This window comes from Borostomias antarcticus (assembly GCF_949987555.1).
Source record: "Borostomias antarcticus genome assembly, chromosome: 3".
Lineage (NCBI taxonomy): Eukaryota > Metazoa > Chordata > Actinopteri > Stomiiformes > Stomiidae > Borostomias > Borostomias antarcticus.
Genome location: NC_140236.1, coordinates 31,131,366 through 31,144,792, shown reverse-complemented (window position 1 = coordinate 31,144,792; position 13,427 = coordinate 31,131,366). Strand labels below are relative to the sequence as shown.

Here is a 13,427-nt window from a genome sequence, read left to right as displayed (position 1 = left end):
CTCCACCCACAGCCAGCCTAATCTCCACCCAACCCCCACAGCCATCACCCCCATCCAGACCCCACTCCCACCCTAACCTCCACCCACAGCCATCACCCCCATCCAGACCCCACTCCCACCCTAACCTCCACCCACAGCCATCACCCCCATCCAGACCCCACTCCCACCCTAAACTCACCCACACAACCCCAGCCGTCACCACCAACCCCACCCTAACCTCCACCCACACAACCCCAGCCGTCACCACCAACTCCACCCTAACCTCCACCCACACAACCCCAGCTGTCACCACCAACCCCACCCTAACCTCCACCTACACAACCCCAGCCATCACCCCATCTACCCCCACCCTAACCTCCACCTACCTCCCGCCAGCCATCAGCCTCTGCCTACATTCCTTTGGAAGGGGGCTGATGATCCTGCTGCACTGATTATCACAAGCCCCAGTTTTATAAAGGGTCGAATTGCATTTTGAATGTCCATTTCCTTCCCTTTCAACCCCATTTTACGTAAAACCAGAAATCTAACAAAAGACCTGAATTGCTTTCATGTTACCTAACAGCTTCAAAGTATCTCAGAGGTGCCCGTCTGAGCAGTACAAATGGGTGGAAGGTACAGAGAGAGTCTGGTCCGGTACAGATGCCCTGTCATAACCACTGCAGCCAAATCTAAGCTTCTTAGGCTTCAAACCCGCAAAAACCGAACATAGTGACTACTGTAAATTTCCACACTTCCAAAATTAATTCTAACGATGCATATCTAAATTTATAGACACAACCCAACCAAAACTGCCACCTGTGCCCAAAAAATGAAAAAGGCGTTCAGCTGAGATGCAAGCACCAAGAGAATGGCTTTCTCACTGCTGGGAGTTTCTGTAAAAAAAAAAAAAAAAAAAAAAAAAAAAAAAAAATGACGGAGAAAACATTGTTACACCTGTTATTGTTGGAATATTTTGAGCAGCTAATGACTTTTCTAGAAAAATCTCTGGGGTTAAAGAGCAAGTGGGTTATTATTTCAATCCTAAGCGCAAGTAAAAGAAAACCAGTGCCTTAGATACCCTATCTGTGAAGAAGTACATTGTGGATGCAATGTACTTGTTTGTTCCTTCAGAAACCTACATACATACATATTTAAGAATATGCATGCAGCAGATGAGAAACTGTGTATTGTTTGTCCTTCAGCCTAGTTTTATCATCAAGCCAACAGCCTATTCTTGAACCTTGAGTACATAATCATGCACATACTTGACTTGACTGTGCTGGAAATAGGCAGGATCGAGACTTTTGTCTTTACTTATACAGTAACACCTGCAGAGTCTGAGAGAAAAAACAACACTTAGAGAACAAGTCAGTTATATATAAAACTCTCTCTGAAGGCTAGTTAGCAACAAATTATTCATGGTAAGTGAAAGCTACAATAGTTTATGATAGATAATGTATCAGACCTGCATATCTACAGTAGGCTACATTTCACTGACTCACAATTATGTTTTAATTTTCATAATTTAGAGAAGCTACTGTGTGCAGCTTCTTCTGTAGTGGTGACTATAAAGGACATCTCTTTAACAGGGAATAAAATGAAAACTTCTGTACTCGGAATTGGTTGTGGTTAAAAGGGATACAGCTACAGCCTGTGTAGAAGGCTATTTCCCATAAATGCAGAGACTGCTCAAACCCTATCCCCAACCCTAAACCCAACCCTATACATAAGCCTAACCTTCACCCTAAACCTAACCTTAACCCTTAACTTACCTAACCTTAACCCTAAATGGCCTCTGCGTTTATGTGAACTAGCCTTTACCGTCCTCCTACACAGGCCTTAGATGTATCCCTTCTAGCCACGACCCTCAGAATTCCTAACATCTAAGCTATATACAACACTTTTCTTTGAAAATATTGTTATTCAAATTACTTAAGTCCCTGAAGTTATAACAATAGCATGTAGAGTCCATGCCATGAGAATGCTCCCTCCAAGCTGATCAAATTAGACTGCACACTATTCACAGCCCTTGTAGGCACTATGAGCAAACTGATGAGGTGTCATTGGTGGCAGAATGAATAAACGTTGCTCTTTGTCAGCGCAGAGCAAATGCATTTGCAATTCCCTGGTCCTCAGACAGGATTAATTGTTCAGAACTGAGATTTCCTGGAAGGTGAACTAACATCTTTGTAAAGGAATCTTAAATGCTTAGTTGATTTCACGGTATGTTGATTTTGTAAACACTGCCGCAAGAATAACATTTAGAGATATACTTGTTTCATTCAACTAGCTAACAGCAACATCAGAATGATTAATGATTGTGTCATTCTCACTTTCATTCAACTAAGTGATTCACTTTTTATGTGATCACCATAATAGTTCCATAATTTCATCAGTAGCTTACAGGTAGGCATGACGAATGATTTTGTACCTGGAAGATTACATCTGGATCAGATTGATATAGTGAATATTAAAGGATGATATAATAATGGTAGAAGCGCAGTAGTCTCAACCCCAATGCATAATTCATATGGGAAAGATGAAGACGTTGAAGCAACGTGGTTCCACCGGGGATACTAAACTCAGAGGGTAATTCTTAGTTAATCATTTATTTCTTGTTTAACAGTGGTGACATAATATTTAATATATTAACATAATAATTTGCTACAAAACAGGATGTTTTCTACAGATTCCCCTCTGCGCCCGTAAACAAAAAAGCACAAAACTAAATTAATTCAGCAAAAATAATCAAATTCCACCTGAAAAAAAATAAAAAAAATGAAAATGTCTTTCCCTGGAATATAACTATGTGTAAGCTTATCTAATACAATGTCATATCAACTCAAATTCAATTCATACACTGCAAACAGTTCAGCTTTCAAAACTACAATTTTACCAATTCCATCATGGGCACCATGGACCTGTTGTCACATGGATTTGCTCGACTGGCCATTCTGCATCCTGTCCCTGTTACATAAGATCAATGTTGCCAATGTGCTCCCGTTTGATGCACCTCCAGCGCTGCTCCTGGCAGCTCCCCTTTCCCTCAAATCAGTGGATTCACACCGAGCTTCAAAGGGAGGCCATGTGGAATGGCGAGGAGAACAGGGCAGACAGCAAATTACCCTGGTAAGAGATGAACAAATCCGCCCTCCAGAGGAAAATATGCCATCTCCTGCACCTTTTGACGAGCTGTGTGACTCAATTTGAGAGAGGAGGAGAAGGAGGGGGGTGGGTGAGCGATGAGCCCCCCCCCCCCCATCCTGCGTGTGGGAACAAGGCCTGGTTAATGAGTCCTGTGGAGACAGAGACCAGGAGGGATCCTGCTGGGCTGCAAAGTTCAGCTGCCAAATTGGGTCCTGATCCGCCTCCAGAGGACCTGCCGATGGGCACCGCCGCGTCCCGCGGGCTTCACTGTGATGAGGCGACGCAAACGCCCTCACACACACACACACACACACACACACACACACACACACACACACACACACACACACACACACACACACACAAACACTCTACGTCTACCACACGCTCTGTCCACCCCTTTAAAGGGAGTGCTCTGAAGTTGGCCCTGTATGACCTTGCTCTCCCCTGCAGACCCTTTCAGAACATCTCTGGTGGTGTGACATAGCCAGCATTAGCATGGAGAACACTCCAGTGTGCACATAACCACGTTCCTGTGGTGTTACTGTTCATACTGAGTCAGAATAGTAGCAATAAACAGGATCAGTCTAAGGGTTCAGTGGTTATCTCAAACATCTGGCCACAACAGACTCCCGTCAGTGAGTCTGAGTCAACTCAGTTGTCATTAAAAAAGTAAATGCACAGCTGAGGCAGGGCCAGGCCTCTGAACAAATTGGATGATGATGAAATGCTGCTGCTGTACGATAACCTCGGTTATCCTGGGTTGCATCAAACATACAATACTTCAATACTGTCACTACTATACTGCATGCACTGTACCCTGTCATTATCTCTGGCTCTGGGACAAAAACTTAGTCTGAAGATCTAAAGACACAGGTATTCCAAACACCAGCGATGACACCTTAGACCCATGGTCTCTCCAGCCACAATGACATTTACAGCCACACACAAATTACTGCTCCCTGGGCAACTTAAGAGTGCCTATAAGAGTGCCTTATAGGTACCAGCTCACCATGCCAAAGTGATTTGTAAAGACTTGCAAAGTTTGATGATAAATCATGGTTAGCCCTATAAAAACCTGGCCCTCAAAGCAAGTGTAGAAGAAAGCCATTAAAAAGCACCCTTGAATCGATGCTGTTGAAACACATCTAACCTACAACTGAAGCTTACACAGCAATGTCCCTGGTTTACAATGCAGTCGGGAGTTGATTAGTATATTATGCAATATGTTCTCTGGAATATAATTACTAGGGCATATACATAGTTATTTATTCCCCATATAGGCACAGAGAGCCCATCAAATGATTTTTGCAATTCCATGATTCTAATTTTCATCACAGCTGAAGTACACTTTAGGTGTATGAACTAATTACAGCCGAGGGACACTGAAACAGACGCAAATTTTAATTGCCTCAATCTCAGTGTAATCTTACGCAACATTGGGAAATATTCATTTAAATGCTAGAAGCAGCCAACTGGTACATCGTCCTCTCAAAGAGATGTTTTCCCCATAACAGGGTTCAAACTGTACAGTCAACACAATGCACTGGAAAGAACAGATCCATCCAAACCTCAGACATGTAAGGAGTTAAAGTACATGAAGCACTCCTGGACCAGATGGATTTAGGCATGGGTGAAGTGACCACAAACATTATGTGGACTTGATGCTAATGCAAGGCACGCTGCTGTAGGCTCTGTGATCCACAATTATCCAAGCAAGGTTTATTACCTCTGCCCCAGCGACAGCTGGGTGAGAGGTAATGTTTTTGGTGGCACGTGTTTAATGGTTGATTGGTGTGTTGATTGGCCTATTTGTTTGTTTGGTGGAGGGGTGAAGCATGGGCCAACTTAGAACCCTTTACATTTTGGAGCTGATCCGACCTGAGGAGGGTGCCACAGAGCCTACCAAACACGACCGCCCATTGTCCTCCATTCATTTTTGGGGATTTGATCTTGAAACGCCATATCACCCCGTGGGAAGACCACAGAGACAGGGGGTTTGGACTGGCATACAGTAAAGCGCTCGACCTAACAAGTGCAGCAATACCAAACATATTCTGCTCACATGCACGTGCACGCACGCACACAGAGCTACGGAATGCATTCATGGGCAGAGGTCTTGCCCTCCAAGCACTATTTCTAGTAATTTATAGTTCTACAGTTATAGTACACTCATTGGAGTGCCTACTGTATTTCCATGGACATACATGAGTACTTGGAATGGGGTATTTAAGGAGTAATCTCTGTAAAACTGGTTGCATTTTTATTTGAAACTAAGCAGGGTGAGGTTATCAGTACAACGAGGAAACAATTTAAAAATAGATTTTGAAGCCATCACGTTCAACTTTTGAAATGTAAGTAAAACGCGAAAATGCAAATACCTTTTAATGTTAGCTTTACTTCGGAAAATTGATGTGTAATGTGATATACGTTGGGTGACTAGTTTATGGAGATCAAATCATATTTAGACAGGTATGGTCCCTTAAGTGCTTTACTGCTGCTGCTGCTGCTGCTACTACAGCCTACAGTTTCTACAGGCCAACTACTGTACGGTGCTCTACTGAAGCTCATGTTATCTAACAAGCACAAAAGGACGGAACACCACTCACATTCATTCATCATCAACAGGACACCCAACCCCCATTCAGAGTGTCATTCAGGGACAGAGCAGATCTGTTTTTTTATATTTTATTTTTTTAACAAGAACCCCTGAAGTTGCACTGTGAGCGGAGAAAGGACAGTCATGCCACATACAGTAACGGGGGTAGCTAGCTAGTGTGTCCCCCTGGGTTGCAGCCTTAAAGGTTGCTGGGACAGCTGAGCAAATGGCCTAAATGGGAGTCAGAGCAGAGGCAAGGGCACCAGGCTATTACTGCCCACTCACCTACATGCTCCTTGAGAAGGGGTACTGGGTAGTGCGCTGTAATGAGTGTACACTAGGTGTAACTGTCGGCTCTGTTCTTTATCCTGTCAAAGCCAGGAGCTGCCGAAGAGTAGGGAGAACAGAGTAAGATCAGAATGTGTCTTGCCAGCTGATCTCTCACAGCTGATTCTATCACTTGATGTTGGTGGAACATAGGACAACCCAGGAGCAAAGGCAAAAATCAACAGCAGTGTCTCTGTTTTCTTCTTTGTTGTTGTTGTTGTTGTTGTTGCTGTTGTTGTTGTTGTTGGCACTGTGCAAAATTAGAAAAGGAAATTCTGCACGGCCTTATAATGGCTGACGTTTTTTCAGATCTCTAATTAGGTATTGAATATATTTCACACATAAGTAACTTGAATACAGAAGCAGCATTTACTGTTTGTTTGTCTTGTCCGGCCATTGCTAGGGAGCCGTGCTGCAATTGTGACCCATGTTAAGGGCTTGTCCAGGGCGGGATTCAAACCCATGCTCTCCCGCTTGTGAGGCGGTTGCACCAATAGGAATGTCCCTCTTGGAGGGACCGGTAGAGCTCCTTTGAGGAGTACGTTTAACCAACTACTCGCTACCACTGCCTGGGACTCACAAGGACACTTTGAACACGAAGAATCAAATTAATCAAATGCGGGAATCTGGGTAATACTGTAACTGAGGCCTCCTTTACACGGCCGTGCTTCTGAATCTGAATAGCACTGGAGGGATGAGTCACAGATAACAAAGTGCAAGTTGAACTCTATAAAAGCAGTTTATCCTTGAATAAGATAAAGAATTTCCCCAAAAGGGTGGCATCCCACAAACAAAGGCAGTATGGTTCAGTAAATTGTAGGGGTGTAACGATAAGTAATCTCATGATACGATACGATACACGATATTGGGTTGACGATAACAATACAATACGATACACTAAGGGCAGGTGTGAAGCGTTGCAGTAGCGCTGCTGTTCACACCAATAGTGCATTTCTCCACATCTCTACTCCAATACACTTTGTGAATTTAGAGCTTAACTGTTGTAATATCATGGATAGGCCTAGACAAAAGACATGTTTGTTAACAGCATTATGTAGCCAGCGTTCACTGATATACAATAAACATATCACGATATTGTTTTCACCTTGACGATACGTATTGTGACGTTTCTGTATCGCGATATATTGTGGCAAGATATATTGTTACACCCCTAGTAAATTGTGAACCTGTCCAGCGAACTAACCTGGACAGGTGCCAAAACCCCTGTCATGTCTAGACCTGTCAGTAATGATGGGACAAGGTCAGGTTTGTCAAATAAGAGACATAAGTGTGTGTATGAATGAGATAAGTGATGAATGAGATAAGTGATATACATTCTGTACATTTCATTGAATCATAATGAACCTCGTTAGGATTAGTATAGAAATCAAGTGGTTAAGTAAGAGGCCTATTCCACTTATTTATAAATTAATGCACAGAATTCAAACTGCTAACTGATGATGAATGAATTGGAGTGGTAAGCACTAAAACTATTTGAGCCAAGAATGCCAAGAGCTAATAAAGTAATTGGTATTGATGATGAAAGGACATTTTATGAGCCCCTCAAACTCAATGAAGAATGAACATAATTCTTGCTCAGACACTTTGTATAGCGAAGCTATTTCCATTGACAAGAAGTGTAAAATAATGCCACCAACTGCCATCAGTGTTTGTCAACAACATTCTTTTTCTTCATCAATCACATGATGATGCTGACAAAGTAGAAACTTTAAGTATTCATTATGACATCATTTCTGAGATATAACTCTCAGTCAATGGCTCTGTTTGATAAGATTGGGAGAGAAATACTCTTATATCTACAGTCTATGAGGTACCTGTATAAGACCCTGCCGTAGCTTTCAAAGGCAATATACTGTACAGGTACAGAGGATGATACATGGAAGCATTAATTGCAGTGTTTCATGAAAAAAGAAGAAAATTTCCCAATATTTAATACACCAATTATAGTACACCGTCTTCTTCAGTCACCACTACACCACTGACAACAGCCCAGATGTTTGCCAAAACAACAACATTAAATAACTGGACCAAGGTTGCTCCCATCTTAATTTATGTTTTAGATCCTACAGACTCCTCTACTGGGACCCACTTATAACTGTAACCTTTCATCTGTGGCAGTGAGAGCCATTCTCTCCCAGGCCCTGCTGAGTGCCTGCAGTTTGGGGGAGAAAACATTGCATCTATAAAAAGAGTGGAATCTTTGTTGTGATACCTCTACCCTGCACCATTAGCATTCTCCCCACCGCAGAAATGCTTTCGCCAGAGGGTCCAAAAACAAATCACACATTTTGGGACTTGAAGTGGATTCTGCTTTGAGTTTGTAGACACACCATAACTGGAATCAACATTTAGATGTATTTTTCTCTGACCATCACCTCCTCCAAAGGATAGAACATTTATTCCATAAATCAAAAGATATTTTTGGAACAAAATAATCAGTTTGCGTACAGTAATGAAGACAAATCATTGCACCAGATATACCCTACTGTAGCAATAACTTGAAGTTGATAAGCCACATTGCAATCATTTTTGTGTCAAAAATAACTGGCAAGATTTCAATCTTTGATTTGAAACCCATTCAGAACGGTACAACTCTTCAAAACTCAACACAAACACTGACGTAGCCTACTGTGACCAGTGTTGGGCAAGATACATAAAGGTATAATATGTTATATGTGGATTAAAATAAACATTTTTTCCAAAATAATACATCCATAGGGCTTTGCGAAGGCTGCAGAGTAAAAGTATTGCTTTTCCATAAAAAATGATATTTTGTCTGAAATTATTACATTATGAAATTCTGACAAACCGACAATGACACTGTTGATATCATACCAGCCAATAGTATTACAGCGTTGGTACTGCGCGCTGGGTTGCCAGGTACTATTCTAGCTTCATCACTGTGAGATTAGCAGTAGCAAACGTTATACTTCCATGAATTAGCAGCATTATAGATGTTGGTTAGCATCAAGTGTGTGTGCGACTATAAAACGGCAGCTTTTCCGTCCACTTCCGCTCACTCTTTTCAGCTAAACGTTTGGTAAAATGGCCGAGTTTCGTCGTCCTGCTTCTCTGCCTGAGCCCTGTGCGATACGAATCTCAAAAGCTCAGTGACCGAGGAAGGGGCAAAACTCGGATAAATATCTGTCCAGCCTTTGCTTGTTGGACGGAGTTTATGGAGTTTCATGGGATAAAGTCGCATGGTGACATGGCTACTTTTCTACTAGACCAGTAAGCTAGCTAACTAGCTGTCATTAGCTCATGTTAGCTTGCTAACTAGCTAGCTAATGTTATCTTTCTTGGAATCTGCATAGCCAGACCTAACGTTATCTCCACACTACAGCATCTAACGTAACTTATTACATAGCACTCTGAAATACTTGATTGTGATTACTGATTAGTGTAACGTTATTTCAAGTACAATTAGCCTAGCTAGTTAAGTGTTGTGGTGGGGGTGATGTGAGCCCGTTTTGGTGTTGGGATAACAACATTGAAGAGCGGTAGCTGCCTTGCCTAATTTTGGTTATCTCATTGTTACCCGTGTCCTACTGCTCACCATAATGCATAACTTGAAGTAGCCAATACATTCATGCAAACCAGAGAGAAAACCTAGGTAAACCTAGGTAATGTTCGTGAACAGCAAGCAAGATGAAAAAAAAAAATGTTGCCAACTAGCTAGCACGAGCTAGCTTGTAACGTCGGCCAAAATAGAACTGTCAGAGGTCTATTAAATGCATCTTATTAATAGATAATGCATAACGTTAGCTAGACTACAATTATATAGTGTTGTAAAGTGAATTCATTACTCTAAAGATAACGTTACACTGAAAGATTCATCACTTAACATCGTTGCAGTCACACACACAAGGAAAATTGTCTGCTCGCTTGACCCGATCTGCAGGTTGTAACGAACCTGGCAACCAATAGTTGTGTTGTTGCAGTTCTTATCTTTAGACACTAGATGGGGGAAATAATCCACATATAACATATTATACCTTAAATTAAGTAAAGTTACTCATTACTTTCTCTAAATTGTAATTAGATTATTACCTTACTAATTACTGTCTGTTGAAAAATAATCAGATTCAAACAGATCATTCCTTACCCGAATCACAGAAGTGCTGATCTAGGATCCGTTTTGCATATTAGATCATAGTAGACACAAGAAAATCTGATCCTATAGCTCCCAGTACCAGCACTCTTTTGGCACATCTCATGACTGCAGAGACCGCATGTGCCTATCAACCACATGAAAGGGAGCAGGCGTGCCCGTAAGAAACTCAAGTAATGATATTTATATTAGGTTGGAACTGTAATGTGATTACTGACAATGAAAACATATCCCTTACATTACTTTGTTAGAGGAAAAAGTAATCAAATCACAGTGATGCGTTACTTTGCAATGCGTTACTCCTAACACCTACTGTGACCCACAAAAGAGAACATGATACATGGCACAGGAACGAGTGAGGGGTCATGTTCTAAGACTTCCATACATTATTCCCTATACTGATTGGATGGCCTTGTAACATGAACATGGAACATATAGCTTCGGGTTCATGAAAAATTCATGTAACATATTGTATGTAAAACGTGACAACACTGAACATACTACAGAGCTGAAGGGAGAAGTGGTGTTCCAGACCACTGCTTGTGTTTTGCAAAGGAATATTAATGTTGTAGGACATTGTACTGTATATAGTGATTTATTTGAATTAGCCCTGAGTATTCATTAGGGAAAGCTCTGGAGTAGGTAATTAAAGATGGGATAGGTAGTTTGCTTTTGGCTTTATTTGGTAAAATTGGCATAATATCCTTTCAGCTATCAGTAACAGAAGTGCTCTGAGAATAAACGTGGATCTCCGTGTTTACCACTGCTTCTGTATTTTGGATTCAAAGAATGCATCGCGCCCAAATGTATTGACCAATCAGGGTCTCTATCTCGCCACACCTACCAGTTATGTTTGGAGGGAGGGAATACATCATGATTGACAGGAGGGAGGGGCAGGTTCTTTTGAAAAAGATGACCAATCAGAGGCCTTGTTGACGTCAAACTACCTAACCCACCTTTAACTGGAATGGGATTTGGCAAGAAAAAATAAGTATTTCGGAGGTTTTCAGAGCAGTCTGCGTTATCTGAGAAATAGCAGTGATCCATTTCCAGTGATATCCATATGTTGACATTTACGTAATTCTTAATTGACATCATAGAGGCGAATGATGCCGAAAACAAGTGCAGACAGATGAGGCTAGCTTGAGGTGTAGGTCATGTGGGTTTGAAATAAAGGGATTAGAAACTAGTTAAAGTGTCAAACAAGCATGCCTGTTTTGTCACTGCTGATACAGCACTCATATTGACGCTAAGGGCATAACATGAATATGGCTTATGAAAAATGATGTAAGAAAATAAATTTAAAAAAAAAATAATAATAATAATTCTCTGGCAACTTTCTCATCCCAAGGTGGTTTGTATACAGAAGCTGATATTTCTATTTCCCCACATTATTCCAATACATTCTTCTTGCATCGTATAACAGTCACCCTTCTCATGTTAAAGTGAACCAAAGGCATATGATAACATACTGTATAGTAGACAACAACGCCACAATGGCGCCAGCACAGTTTTACACACTGGCAGAGAGTTAAAGGTGAACACTTGACTGTGTTTACTCTAATCTCCAGTCCTCTCTGCACTCCTCCTCCATCTCCTCCCCCTCCTCACCTCCTCCTCCACTCTTATCTATTCTCTGGAGAGTGAGATGCCTCCACTATCAGGCAGAGTGGCACCAAATAATAGGTTTCCCTTTGTCTTCTCTTCCTTCCCTGCAGGACTGAGATCGATTCCTACCCTTGACACTTAACTCGCTCATCATGTCTCACCCCAGGAAAGCGAAAATAAACTTCTTAAAACCTTAAAACTTATCCTTATCCACCTCTGTACCATTCATAATGCTCTTAATAAAGCTGATATGACAATTCTTCATGGTAATGTGAAGTGCACACACACAGCTCTGGGCTTTCTTTCCAGAAGCTATAGCTCAATGTACAGTAGAGTACACAAATCATCAAATATGGTTGACAGCGTTCATGCCTGATTTATTGTATGGCAAGTAAGACCTTGTGGAATATACTGTATGTTCTTGACCTACACATCTGTATGACATGTTGTATTGGTAATTAGTGGTGTTGTTTTCGTGTTTCCTTCAACAAAAGGGGCAAATCTACCTCATTACCACCTGGACAGCTACTTTCAAGGACACCTCAGAAGGTTGTCTTTAGATTTGCCAGAGGACGAAACTATCCCTGCAACCTCCCTGGTCCATGTTTATCTCATGGTCTTTTTTTCCATTTCAAACCTTTATTTATACTCGTGAAGCACTGAGGTTTTCCTCATTTACAGTGAGTTCTTATCAGTGGCGGCTGGTGACTCAAAAAACTGAGGAGGACAGGAGGAAGAGAGGCGAACCACACTTTCCCTCAGTCAGTTATTATTTGAAATATCAGCTTTAAAATGTGGATTTACAGTCAATTTTAGCATATGAAATAACACTTTCTTTAACTACATGCAGCATTTATTTATCATTTTTCATATTCATGATAAAATATTGCAAAACAACAATAAAACATTGTAAGCAATAGTTGGTGTAGTGGATTGTACTCTTCTCTAAATATAGAAAATAATTGATATTGGTGAGTTGCTGGAGAGGTTAGGTGATATATGATAAATGTTTTTGATTAGGGGACACTGAGGTGTGCTGGCTCTCAAACAGTTGGTTGGCAAATAGATTTGACAACTGGACAATGGAATACGTTGCACAGCAAATGCAGTATCCAACAGTTCGCTCATGGCTAGCTAGCAATGGTACAGCTATGGGATTAGCTCATTTGGGTTGCAGTCAAAGCTGCCACTCTTATGTTGCTATAGCCTACAATTATCAGAACAATATGAACATTCAGTTGAAAGTTTTCCATCCACCCATCCATCACTGGATGAGGAATAAGCACCGCAAAGTGATCAATTCTCACGCAAGCAGGAGACAGGCGGTTCAGTGCATTTCTCCGATCCGTTGTTGTAACCCAGTCACGCCTGCCTATGCTGTAGACTGACATGCAGCTCGTAGCCCCCGTAGCTAACGTTACCGGCTCTAGCCAGCCAGTGGAACTGTCGTGCTCAGATGGCTTTAGCTCAAAAAGTATTCATGTCAGCTTAGATATTTAGATGGCTAGAATCAAGACAAATAGACGAACAGTTTGATGTATAATATGTCCCATTATACTTTCGGATGTATTATATTATGGAGCTGTTGGAGCTTTAGAATTTCAATAATGGGTTTTTATCCATAGGGAAAACCTG

At 41.4% G+C, this 13,427-nt stretch overlaps 1 protein-coding gene across 1 annotated transcript in view; it reads right to left on the bottom strand.

Moving 5' to 3' along the window:
* The window catches only part of pex5la (peroxisomal biogenesis factor 5-like a), a gene marked incomplete at both ends in the record, with an annotated part of 111,254 nt that overhangs the window by 55,347 nt on the left and 42,480 nt on the right, over positions 1 to 13,427 (bottom strand). The gene's annotated exons all lie outside the window — the stretch shown is intronic.